Consider the following 13,077-nt stretch of genomic DNA (forward strand, 5'->3'; position numbering starts at 1 on the left):
GGGCAGAGAGAGAGATGCAGAATCCATAACAAGTTCTGTGCAGAGAGCAGACAGCTGGATTTGGGGCTCAAACTCACAAACCATGAGATCATAACTTGTGTCAAAGTCAGACACTTAACCAACTGAGCCACCCAAACACCCCTAGAATCCTTTATTTAAATCTACCTAAGTCCATATATCATGTGCACATTGCATTGATTGAATATCAATTTCTGTTAGTTTTCTTTCTTAGTTATCTAATGCCTCTACAATCTTATCTACACATTTCTGAAAGTGAAAGAAATAAAAATCTCCATTATTCATCCAAGTCTGCAACACTTGACCATCATCTCCATTGGAACTGTGGTCAAAACACTGCCAATTTTCTTAGATACCTAAGCAACACTAAATGTCAAATGGCTGAGTTGAGAGGAAGAAATGGGTGGGGAGGGAGAGAGAAGTAGTTTACAAAGGTGTTTAAAACAATACATTTCTAGGCGCACCTGGTGGCTCAGTCAGTTAAGTGTTGGACTCTTGATTTCAGCTTAGGTCATATCCCACTATTGGTGACACCAGCCCTATGTCAGGCTCCACACTGATAGCACGGAGCCTGCTTAGGATTCTCTCTCTCAGTTTCTCTCTTCCCTCCCCCTGCCCCCACAACTAACACTGTCTCTCTCACTCAAAATAAATAAAAACTTAAAAAATAAAAATAAAAGTAACATTTCTTGTCAAAGAATTTTGGTCCCAAGTCTGCTTTGTCAGAAGTTACAATTTTTTCATGAGGATTCAACAGTCTAAATTGAATATGCAAGATTTAAGGTAGCTGAAAAATCTATTTATTAAAGGAAATATTTTTAAATAAAAATTTCAAGACCCACAATCATTTAAAAATTTAATTTTACTGGGCACCTGGGTGGCTAGACTTCAGCAGGTTATGATTACTGGGCACCTGAAGCGTTAGACTTCAGCAGGTTATGATCTCACGGTTCTTGAGTTCAAGCCCTGCCTCAAGTTCCGCACTGACAAAATTGAACCTGCTTGGGATTCTTTCTTCCATTTCTCTGCTACTATCCCACTTTCATGCATACTCTCTCTCTCTCTCAAAAGAAATAAACTTAAAAAAATTTTAAAAAGTGTTTCCTTCAGTGACACAATAGTATTATGGAAAGCAAAGTAGTTCATTTTATTGTATATAGTAAGAAGCACTTGATGTAGGAACTTCATGGTGCTTATCATGAATAGGACATATTTATGGAGAAAAACATTGAGCCTATCACAGCAATGCTAGCTGAATTTCAGAAAAATAACAAAATGACTCACTTGGGATTTCCAGAACATATTCCTTCCTGCATTTTCATACCTCTCATTTCCTTACAAAGGTGCTTATAATGAAGCATTCTCTCAACTGTAATCATTTCTTTCTTTATGACAATAAAATCAAATCCCAGGCTAGAGAACCAATGCTTATAACCTGGAGAAAGAATTTTTTCTTATAGACAAACACATAATTGGGAAATTGACTAATGCATTCTATTTCTTTACTAAATATCTCATGAGCTTTGTTCCAATAGCATAATGTACATACTGAGAAATGTATTAAACACAATAGTGCAAATCTGATCAAATTGTCTAATATTGACATTCTTTAGGCAAACCTGAGCCTTTTAACTGTTATGACCTAGAATGACTAGTATAAAAATAAGGATATCTTATTTAACATAAACATATCTCTACTAGAAATCCATCCACAGAAATAAGGGGTACAAAACCATGAGACTTTGTTTTCTACTCCATTAGTAAGAAACAAATATAAACCCCCGTACTTCAATACAATTTTGAGTGTTATACAAAGGTTCCACATTAGTGGATGGAGAAAAACATATATGGATAAATACTATAAATGAGTAAATCTCTGAATGACTATGAACATACAAACATGATGTATGATTAAAATATGCATTAAGACTGTAAAAATGGTAAGGAAAATCCCATCAAAAGAAGGTCCTGGTTATCATTTTAATTCCATATAGTGTTTTACTCTTTTAATAGAGACAACTTAACAATTATATAATTAAGATTTTGTTTTATAACTTGTTAACATTTTCCTATATGTATAAGCCAGTATCATGAATTATAAAACAAATTCCTCATTATATATCCTATCTCAGTTTGGTATTTGTGATCATTGAACTCATGTAGTAATGAGGATTCAAATATAACTTACACTTTGGTGAAACTTGGATTTAAGATGGTTTATGTTCTGGGGTGCCTGAGTGGTTCCAGTGGGTTAAGCATCCAACTTTAGCTCAGGTCATGATCTTGCAGTTGGTGGGTTTAAGCCCCCCGTCAGGCTCTGTGATGACAGCTCAGATCCTGGAGGCTGCTTTGAATTCTGTGCCTCCCTCTCTCTCTCTCTGCCCCTCCCCTGCTCATGCTCTGTCTCTCTCTGTTTCTCAAAAATGAATAAACATTAAAAAAATGGCTTATGTTCCTATATTCTGTTCTGCTTGCCAAAATATCTAAACAATTATATAACTGAAGAAATGTTCTATTATTTTGAAATGAAGTGTAGCTTCTTGTCCTTTCATTATCCCTCTAATATTTAGAAAATGCTTTTTATCACAAGAGTCCATCTGAACTGGTTTCACAAATATTACTCCCTTCATGCCCACAGCCTCTTGGGAGATATTGGGGATTATTTCTACCTGGTTAGATATATTGGGTCAAGAAGCATTGGCTGTCATAGTGAAGACTGACTAGTCACTATTATAACAACAACAACCACAAAAGAAATCTTGATTTATTTATAGAGATATAGTATAGATAATTTTAATAGACTAAATATTTTTATTGCATGTAATTTAGGATGAGTAGATTAATGATTGTAAGAGTATGTTTTTGATGAATCAGCTAAGAAACCTAGAAAAGAGAATGAAAGTTCAACTGTGATTTAAAAAAATAATAATGTGATCCCATTATACGTTTAAGCTCCTGTTACGTGTTTAGGCTTTTGGTACATTTTTGGCTGCATGTGGATTCAAAATGGTAAAAAAAAAAAATCATTTCCAATTATGAGTCTTTGTTCAGACTTTTGGCTAGCTCTTACTTAGATGCTAGCTTTCTCATCTCTCATGATGTTCAGTGTACAGAAGATAACTAGCCAAACCATTGCTAATGATTATTAGTATCTACACAGAGCTTTACAGTTTGCAAAATGTTTATGAATAATTATTTAACATCTACCATGTGATATAGACCACACATCATTATTATCTACATTTGTAAGTGAGATAGTTGAGAATGAAAATGTAGCCTTCCCCACATCACCCAAAATAAAGAGTTTGGTTAGAACTTGGAGCCACTGTCTTTGGACAATAGCCTGGTGGTAAATTATAGTATCTGCTTTAACAGGCTGCCACTGCTAACATGACTTAATGATCAGTCATTCAAACATATGACAACATGAGTTTGGAATGCCAAGCTTTAAACATAAACTAAAACAAACAAAAAAATCAAGATATACATCAACTTTGAGAAACTTCTTTTTTTTTTTTAATGATTATTTATTTTTAAGAGACACAGAGAAAGACAGAGAGAGTGTGCACAAGCAGGAAAGGGGCAGAGAAGGGGAGGACTGATCCAGAGAGAGGATCTGAAATAGGCTCCGGGCTGACAGCAGAGACTGTATGGGGGGCTCGAATTCACAAATCTGGAGATCATGGCCTGAGCTGAAGTCATATACTTAATGGACTGAGCTACCCAGATGTCCCTGTGAAACATATTTTGAAAAGCTTAATGTCTCTCAGTTTTTACATTTTTATGCTTTTAATAATTAAAAGTTTTACAGTAGATCATTAAAAGATGGATCCAAATGTACATGAAAAAGATATATAGACAATAAAAACATTTGAAAGATAATGGGAATTTTATTTGTATTGATGGGAATAAACATGAAGAAACCTCTTAATAGAATTAGAATTTTTTTTTAATGTTCATTTATTTTGAGAGAAAGAAAGAGCATGCACAAGAGCTGGGGAGGAGCCCAACACAGGGCTTGATCTCACCACGGTGAGACCATTACCTGAACTGAAACCAAGATCTGTTTGCTTAATCACCTGAGCCACCCAGGTGCTTCATTAATAGAGTTAGAATGAATTCCTTTTAATTCTACAGTGATACAGTGATCTGTGCCCCATATTCTCTTTGTTTATTTGTTTTCCTCTTTGTTTTTTCTTATTTGGTTTTGGTTTGCTTTTTTTTGTCATTTTTATTCAAGTATTTCATAGCAATTATATTACACATTACAATGAATGTTCAAAATTCCAGAATTCAAAAATTGAATGATTTATTTCAAAATAGTTTAAAACAAAGTCAAATATAATCACCAATTTAACATTGTTTTTAATTAAACTACAAACCCAAAATAGACAACAGCCAATGGGCCTATTTAATCTACAAAGTAAACATTCATGAGTGGAACCAAATAAGAATCCCAAAGTCTAGGGATGCCTGAGTGGCTCAGTTGGTTAAGCATCGACCTCAGCTCAGGTCATGATCTTGTGGTTTGCGGGTTTGAGCCCCACATTGGGCTTTGTGCTGACAACTCAGAGCCTGGAGCCTGCTTGGGATTCTGTGTCTCCTTCTCTCTCTGCCCCACCCCTGCTTGCACTCTCTCTCTCTCTCTCTCAAAAATAAATAAACATTAAAAAATAAATAAAACTAAAAAATCCCAAATTCTAAATAATCGAATATACATAATACAAAAGATGTAGGTAAAGTCCATATTCAAGTTTTAAATGTGATTAAAAATAATTATAATGTAATAATACTGAAGATACTTAATAGCACCATAGCTAGACCAACTTAATCAAAAAATGGGAAGATATTAGTACCCCACCCCCTAAAAATAAAATTTGGTAAAACTGAAAATATATTGATATTCCAGCTCAAAAACATTACTGCACAGCCATCAATTCCAGCCTTAGATAAGTAGTAAGACATTGAGTTTGAAGAAAGCAATAACTATACTACTGTCCCAAACCTGTCTTTGTCACCTTTGAAGATGTCATATACATAATTATCCTTGTGCGCTCTTAAGAAGTGAGCAAGTATTAGAGAGAACAAATTCAGGTCTTCATTCTATAAATAACCACACAATTACAAAAGTTTTCCCTCATTGTTCTTGCCAGTTCAGTTACTCATGGTCCTTTTATTCTGTTTATCTCATCATTACTCCTGGTTAAAACTCATGTACCCTAATGCAGCCTGAGCAAACAGAACTGTGAGCATTCAACCTGAGAAAGGGATGCCACAAGATTTCACCTGTTTTATTCCCCCTCTTTGGCACTTGTAGAGTGAAGAATGGCACAGCTCTTAGGAACTAAGTTACTTAACACAATGACCAGGCTGAGTACAATCCTTCCAAAGAGAAGGAAATGTGTTATTCCTCTGGGAAACATATTAGACTTTAAGAAAGAGACATAGAGAAGGGGACCATATTCTCTCTTTAGGTAAATAGACATACGGTCCAAAGAAGCCATTTACCAACCCAATGCATTCTTTCTTACTTCCTACTCCTACCTATACACCCGCCTCACATTGGGAAATATGTCCAGTTTCTCAGAGTTTAATGATTCAAGACCTTCACTTATGGACGATATGCCCCATATTCTAATTTATTTGTCCTCTTTGATATGGATTATATATATATACTGGCTTAGAGTCCATGGACAATATCATTATTTTCCTTATGTTAAAAAAGTTGTTTTTATTTTCTTTCAGTTCAGGAATTAAAAAATCTTTTTGTTACTTCTTCTCCTATTGTCCATGAGCACTATAAAAGATAAAACAGTTTATATTTTTCGTTGCTTGTAAAACTTTGTACTACTAGGTGACTTTTGTATGCATTACTTTATCCTACAAATAACACTATAAGGCTGGTATTATTGTTTTTATTTGACAGACAAGAAAATTAAAGATCACAGAAGTTAAGAACTTTCCAAATACCACAGCATTTGTTAGGAATGAAGAGCCAAAATACAAGCTATGTTTGTTGTGGTGTTTTTAGCATTTAAACCTATTCTACTGCTACTAGACAATTCATATAACAGATATTATACTTAAGTACTCTCTGCAAACTTAATTGGAAAGTAGTTCTGATAACTTTCAATTCCACTAAACTTTGAAAAATCTCTTTTGATACTTGATAATTTTTAGAAAATTTTCTAAAATTTTATTATAAAAATTTAAGACCTCTAGTGAAAAAGGAGTGGGATATAGCATTTTCCTGAGCCACCTTATTTCTTTTGCAAGCAAAGTAATAGATGCTGGGGCTTGCAACAAAATGACATGCTTGATCTGTGGTCTTCCCAGAATGACAGTATAATGAAATGTCACCACAATGTAATAGTGGACCTATAAGCATGTTCATGCATGTATATATTTATAGTTCTTTGTGCCAAAGGGGCTTTCATGTTTGCTGACAGCTCTTAGAAATATACAATTAAGAAATAACATAGAATAATATAAAAGCTCAAATGAACTTTAAATTCATGTTAACTCTACCATAAATAGATCTCAAATCATGTACTTCAATTTATGCATGTGATTATATTTCACACACAGAAAATTCCAACATTAATGTAAAAGAAAAGAACTTCTGGGATTCAGTAAGTTTATTCTTTCTTTATGAAGAAAGAAATCTATATCCTAAGGTTTTATATGCTCAATGTACTGTTTGAACATTCTTTATCCAGTGATTGACTAAATTTGCAGGTCAATCCAGTAGGAATGATGGGACATAAAGAGTGTCTTCAGATCTTACGAGATTTCACATTCTGTCCTTCCAACCTGTCTTGATTTAGGCTGCTACAAAAAAACAAACAAACAAACAAACAAAAAACTGGGTGAATTAAACAATAACCATTTATTTCTGATACTTCTGAATATTGGAATGCCTTCTTACCATAGCCTCACATGGCAGAAAGAAAGGTCACCTCTCTTGTACCTTATTTTAGAAGGGCACTAATCTTATTTCTGAAGGTTCCAGCTTCAAGACCTAACTACCTCTCAAAGGCCCACCACCAGATATTATCACTCTGAGGATTAGGGCCTCACTTATGAATTTGGGGGAGGGACATAAACATCCAGTACACAGCACAACCTATTTGCAAATTTTAATTTTCCCTTAAAGGATGTAAGTAATTTCGAACTGTAGAAGGTTTCTGGGTCTTGGGGAAGAATCTTTCATAAATTATTAAAAAAATAAAATAAAAACTTATCTTTTAATTTTCTCTGACTAAAAAATAATAATAATAGTTCAAATTGTTACACTTTTCCTTCAATGTCATCTTGTCTAACATTCACGTGCATCTCTGTGGAACACGGAAACTTAAGATGACACTCCTGACATTTATCCCATGATATTATTCCTATGATAATGTGGCAAAAGGTAAATTATTCAACTGGGCTTAATCCAAATACATGAGACCTTTAAAAGCATAGAGATTTTTCCAGATGGTGGTAGAAGGAGAAGTCAGGGAGATTTAAACTGCAAGAAGAAATCAATGCACTTTGTACCTTTAAAGATGGAAGGGCCACGTAAGAAAGATTGTGGGTGCCAAGAATGCTGATGGCATCTATGAGTAGAGCGTGCTCCTGTCTGACAGTTAGAAGGAAACAGAACTGGCCATCTACGGCCACAAGGAACTAGATTCTGCCAAACCAAAATTCTGAATGAGCTTGGAAGAAGATTCTTCCCTGTAGCCTCTAGCTAAAAGTCTACTTGTGCTGAAAACTTGATTGGAGCCTTGACAGACACTAAGCAGAATTCTGTTGAGCTCACTTGGACTTCTCTCCTACAGAACGGTAAGCGAATCAATGGGTGTTGTTTGAAGCTGCTAAGTTTTTGGTAATTAACTTTTGCAGCAATAAAAAAAAACCTAATACACTAAAATTTGTTTAAAAAAATTGTTCCCTGGGGCGCCTGGGTTGCTTAGTAGGTTAAGCGTCTGATTTCGGCTCAGGTCATGATCTCACAGCTTGTGAGTTTGAGCCCCACAACAGGCTCTGTGCTGACAGCTCAGAGCCTGGAGCCTGCTTTAGATTCTGTGTCTCCCTCTCTCTCTGCACCTCCCCCACTTGCATCCTGTCTCCCTCTCTCTCTCTGTCTCTATCTGTCTTAAAAATAAATGTTAAAATTTTTAAAAAATATATTATCTTCTTTGTAAGTCCATGAAATTTTGCATCTCATTCAAGGTATAATCCCAATATTGCTAAATTAACTAGCAACATGATCTACTGGTCTGAGACATAATAAAAAGCAAAGCATTCATTATTTCCTTTTTAATTTTTTATGTTTATTTTTAAGACAGAGAATGAGTGGGGAAGGGGAAGAGAGAGAGGGAGACAAAGAATCCAAAGCAGGGTCCAGGGTCTGTGCTGACAAGCACCAGCCACGAGATCATGATCTGAGCTGAAGTCATATGTTTAACCGACTGAGCCACCCAGGCACCCCAAAGGAGTCATTATTTCATATTGGAAACCATTAATGAGCTTTCACCGTGTGTTAGGAACTGTACTAGACAATCATTATACAAAGATATGTATAATAGTCACTATCATAAGGACCTCATGGCAGACAGAAAAGTAAAAACATAAAATGCTACATACAGTAATGAGTGTAAAATGTGAAACACTTCAAAATATGAAGATAGTAGTAAGAAGGACACACTTACTTAATGGTTGGGACATATGAAGACATACTTCTGAAATTATTTATTATTGAAACCTTTCTTTTTTCATTATCTGACATACATTACTAATGATTTCCATTTCTTTTACTTCTGTCTCTTTGAATTATACATTTTAAAATGACTATGTCCCCAACAATCTTCCAAAGTTAATTTATTATATAACATATTGACTTTTATTTTCAGTCCTTTAATCTATATCAGAACAATCCACTTAAAATATTTGCAGTCTAGAGCAGAATGTATTTTTTTGTTTTATAGAGTACCAGGCACATGTATGCAATTCAGAAAGATGTTCAGTAAATTTTGAGAACAAAATTTTGAACAGACCAGAGATATTTACCCCATGAGCTCAAAATAGAAAGGGATTCCAACATTTAAATATTGAGAAGAGTACCATTAAAGAAAAAAACATATTAACAAAACATTACTTTTCAAAAAGAAGCTTGGTTCAAATATTAGTATGTAGACAAGCTGTTTATTAATGCAGCTAATTATATGCTCCAAATAATAGGCATATCACTCACCATAAATAAAATGTAAAGTGGTTTTGTTTTCTCCAAAAAATGATCTTTTTATATAAACTTGAGATATCATTAAAACACTTCTGTGTAACAGGAAACACAAAAACGTTCAGACCATCTATACTTTCGAGATTTCTCAATGGTATATCACAAGTTCCTGACACAGAGATTGCTTGTAAATATTAACCTAAAAGAGATCCTTTGTGAAATTAATAGCCTTTTTTATTCTGTTTTGGTTAGGAAAGTCTGTTGCCTGTTATTTTACTGTCTATCTGTTAGGTGTATTTAACAATTAGTTCAATACTCAAAACCCTTAAGGACAAAAAACAGAAGGGCTGCCAACTTCCAGGATGGCTGAGAGATCACGCACAGCCTCAGGCTAATGAATTACCATTTATTTCGTTGACCTCTTCTTGAAATGACTGTAAGATCATTTGAAGTAAACCTCGAGCATTGCCCTCATCCGTTTTGATTTCACAATTTTAATTGAGTCAAGTGTATTCTAATGAAAATAGTACAAAAGAATATTAAAATATTCTAAAACAAGAAGATTTCAGGATAACAATACACTCACAACATGATAGAAATAGTGAATTCAAGGAAGTACCTCACTCTGATGATTGAGTTCATACATAAAAAACTATAAAAAATAAAGGTAAATAAACCTTATGATGGCCAGGTAATACAAATCAGTCCAATGTCTCTTTCAAATAAAGTTAATATAATTCAGAAAAGAGAAAGCAGGAAGGAAGGATATAACATTCTTTTAATATTTATTTATATTAGAGAGAGAGAGAACGTGTGAGCAGGGGAGAGGGCAGAACAAGAATAAGACACAGAATCCAAAGCAGGCTCCAGGCTCTGAGCTATCAGTACAGAACCCAACACGGGGTTTGAACCCACAAACCACCAGATCATGACCTGAGCTGAACTCGGACACTTAACCGACTGAGGCACTCAGATGCCCCGGAAGGATACATCTCTTACTGGTTGTTGTTTAGTGAGAAAGTACAAAGTTCATCTTCTTTATACATTTTTAGTAAGTAAAAAATTGGCAGAGAGAAAGCAAACTTTCATGATTCAGTTGAATGAACTGAGACAACATTTCATAGAGATTATTTCTGTTGAAATATAATTATTAAATGATTTTTAAAGTAAATACATACAACTCTGAAATAAAGATATTTCAGAGGTGCCTGGGTGGCTCAATCTGTTGCACATCTGACTCCTGATTTCAGCTCAGGTCTTGAGATTGAGTCTTTCTTGGGCTCCCCGCTGAGCATGGAGCCTGCTTGGGATTCTCTCTTCCCTTCTCTCTCTACCTCTCCTCAACTTGTGCATGTGGATGCAAAATAACTAAACACCTAATATATTACAAAATTTAACTCATTAATATAAGTGAAGATATAAGATGGTAAAGCAAGTGCAAAATAAATATGTAGACACACAATCAAGTAAGCTAAAATTAATTCACAAAAATATACACAATTGCTTACTATCCAATGAGCAATGAAATGCAATGTTTGGAATCAAAGTATTTTTGCATTTCTATCAGAAAAACCTCACTTGCATCTTTATGAACATGGAACCATCTGTATCACCATCAGCCCCATGCAAGTTAACTTCTATCTCTAAAGATTTCAAAACAGTTAAAAACAATGACAGGAACAGTCTCTATAAAATCAGATAGTCCCAAGGGTCTGTTGGACAATGTCAATTATTCAATTGTAAAGATAACCTGTAACTTTTTTACTTATTTTAAAGATTTCACATTTTTTCTCAGCACTATGTCCTTTTCATGTTCAAAAAATGTATTTTTTCTTTAAAAACAACAACAGTATTTATCAATTATTTATATTAAGCTAGTGTTGGTACAAGTTATTGATAATGCAAAATTACGTAAAATATAGATCCATCCATCACAGATATTTTGGTAAAGATTGATAGAATTGAGTGACCTATCACTTTCAGTCCAGTGAGATAATAATATGATAAAGGAATGAATGAAGCCCAATATGAAATGAGGCCATAGCAAATAAGGTAAGCATATAACTTAACTGGGATTTGGGACAAATATTCTTATAAGAAACAATACATGGGTTCAACTCTGAAGACAGGATAACTAGTCTAATTAGGTTTGTACTTCTCACAGTTCTGAAGGCTGAAAGTCTGAGATCAAGATGTCAGCAGTTGATTTCTTCTAGGCCTCTCTTAGGCTTGTAGATAGACATCTTCTCCCTCTGATTCACAAGATCTTTCTCCTTTGTGCATAGATCTGCCCTAATCTCATTTTATTATGAGAACACCAGTCACAATGGATTAGGGCCCATCTTGATAATCTTATTTTATTTTAAATACTTCATTAAAACTCTCCAAATACAGTCACATTCTGAGGTACTATGTTTCAGGACTCCAACATATAAATTGGGGGGATGAGAAGGAAACACAATTCAGTGCATAATAGTGCTCAGTCTAAAACTTCATAGGGGCACCTGCTTGGCTCAGTAGGTTAAGCATAGGACTCTTGGTTTTGGGTCAGGTCATGATCTCACTGTTTGATGAGTTGGAGCCCATGTTGGGTTCTGTGCTTGCAACATGCTGCCTGCTTGGGAATCCCTCTCTCCTCTCTCTGCCCCTCCCCAGCTTGCACGTGAGTGCTGGCACTCTCTCTCTCTAAATAAAAAAATCAATACATAAACTTATAAAAAATTCAAAATCTACTACTTACTATATACTAGAAGTTCAAACAGAAAATTTTCATGTTAACATGAAACACCAATAAATTTCAAAACATAATAAGAGAGGCCTTGATTTACATTCTTCTAAATTTCCTTAATTTCTGGAATGGTAGAAGATAGCTGGTTTCCTATTTCTGCTTCTTCAGTCAATAACATATGTTTTATGATATGTTAATGTCATTAAAGAATATCCAGCCTTTGGGCGCTGGAGTGCCTCAGCAATTTAAGCCTCAGTCTTTGATTCAGGTCACAATCTCCTGGTTTGTGAGCTTGAACCCAGCATCAGGCTCTGTGCTAACAGCTCGGACCCTGGAGCCTGCTTCGGATTCTGTGTCTCTCTTTCTCTCTGCCCCTCCCTGGCTCATGCTCTCTCTGTCTCTGTCTCTCTCTGTCTCTGTCGCAAAAATTAATAACATTTTTAAAAAATTTTAAAAAGAATATTCAGCAATACCCAGACATTTATATGAAAACGACAAGAGCATGTAAATTACTTTTTTTTAGATAATTGCAAATATCTTTCTATGCTACTATGCCAATAACTCTACAAGTGGTAGTTTCTTAACCATACACTATCAAAATCCATTGGTCTGTCTTGTACTCTGATTGGTGGTTTTATCCATGCATTTGTAACTAGTTATTTGCCAAGTATTGGTTCACTGTAGTGAAAGAATAAAATTACTATTATAGTTACCAATATTACCAATAGTAATATTGGTACAACTGCCTTGATTTGTGTTGAGCAATTTTATTCCCAATTGCTTTTATACCATCAAAAACACTGATCCAGGCAATCCAGGGTGTCTTATCCACCCCAGGAGAGATACAGAAACAATGAAAAAAACTTGTATTTTAGAAGAGAAGATGGGGAAAAATATCGGAGCTTTAGGACCTGAGACTGTGGACATTAGCAGTGTGTGCTAGCCTCGTGTCCAAAAGATCAGGTGGATCTAGTCATATTTTAGTGGAAAAATATTTTGGAGGTCAGACTAGTTAAGAATAACCACAGAATAAATCAGCATAAGAACGAGACATCTCTTCCTTATACCACGATAATATTTAAACTCACCAAAAATTCAACAGCTG

This window comes from Crocuta crocuta, unplaced genomic scaffold (genome assembly GCF_008692635.1).
Source record: "Crocuta crocuta isolate KB4526 unplaced genomic scaffold, BGI_CrCroc_1.0 scaffold81, whole genome shotgun sequence".
NCBI lineage: Eukaryota > Metazoa > Chordata > Mammalia > Carnivora > Hyaenidae > Crocuta > Crocuta crocuta.